Source organism: Mandrillus leucophaeus, unplaced genomic scaffold (assembly GCF_000951045.1).
Source record: "Mandrillus leucophaeus isolate KB7577 unplaced genomic scaffold, Mleu.le_1.0 Scaffold307, whole genome shotgun sequence".
NCBI lineage: Eukaryota > Metazoa > Chordata > Mammalia > Primates > Cercopithecidae > Mandrillus > Mandrillus leucophaeus.
In genome coordinates, this window is record NW_012103221.1 from 2,305,755 (window position 1) to 2,306,616 (window position 862).

An 862-nucleotide genomic window follows, 5' to 3' on the forward strand; every position below is an offset into this window, starting at 1 on the left:
CTTTTAACTCAAAATAATCAATAAGAGCCAGAGTAGCTTATTTGGAGTGGTGTGTTCTCAACTACTTCAGGAGTTCCTGAAGAGTTGTAAGCAGAGGAGTAATAACAAGATCAGATTTGGGGTTTTGTTTTTTTCTGAGATAGGGTCTCACTCTGCCACCCAGTGCGGTGGTATGAGCCTATCTCACTGCAACCTCGAACTTCTAGGCTCAAAAGGATCCTCCTGCCTCAGCCTGTCGAGTTGCTAGGACTACAGGTGCACATCACTGTGCCCAGATTTTTTTTTTTTTTTGAGACAAGACCTCACCGTGTTGCCCAGGCTGATCTCAAATTCCTGGGCTCAAGCTATTCTCCTGCCTCAGCCTCCCAAAGTGCTGGGATTACAGGCATGAACCACCCCAACCAGCCAGATTTGAGTTCTTAAAAGATCCTTCTGTGGTGGTAGTGTGGCAAAGGAACTGGAAGAGGCCCCACTTCCCAACACTGTTGCATTGGATATTAAGTTTCCAATACATGAATTTTGGAGTGGACAAAGATATTCAATCCATAGCAGTTTCTTTTGATGATGTCATGTTTACCTGAGTCTTTGTTATCCATGTAACTTTGCACTGGTGTTTATGTATTTAAAGGAACAAACACGCCGGGCGCGGTGGCTCACGCCTGTAATCCCAGCACTTTGGGAGGTCGAGGTGGGCAGATCACAAGGTCAGGAGATCAAGACCATCCTGGCTAACAGGGTGAAACCCCGTCTCTACTAAAAATACAAAAAAATTAGCCAGGTGTGGTGGTGGGCACCTGTAGTCCCAGCTACTCTGGAGGCTGAGGCAGGAGAATGGTGTGAACCCGGGAGGCAGAGCTTGCAG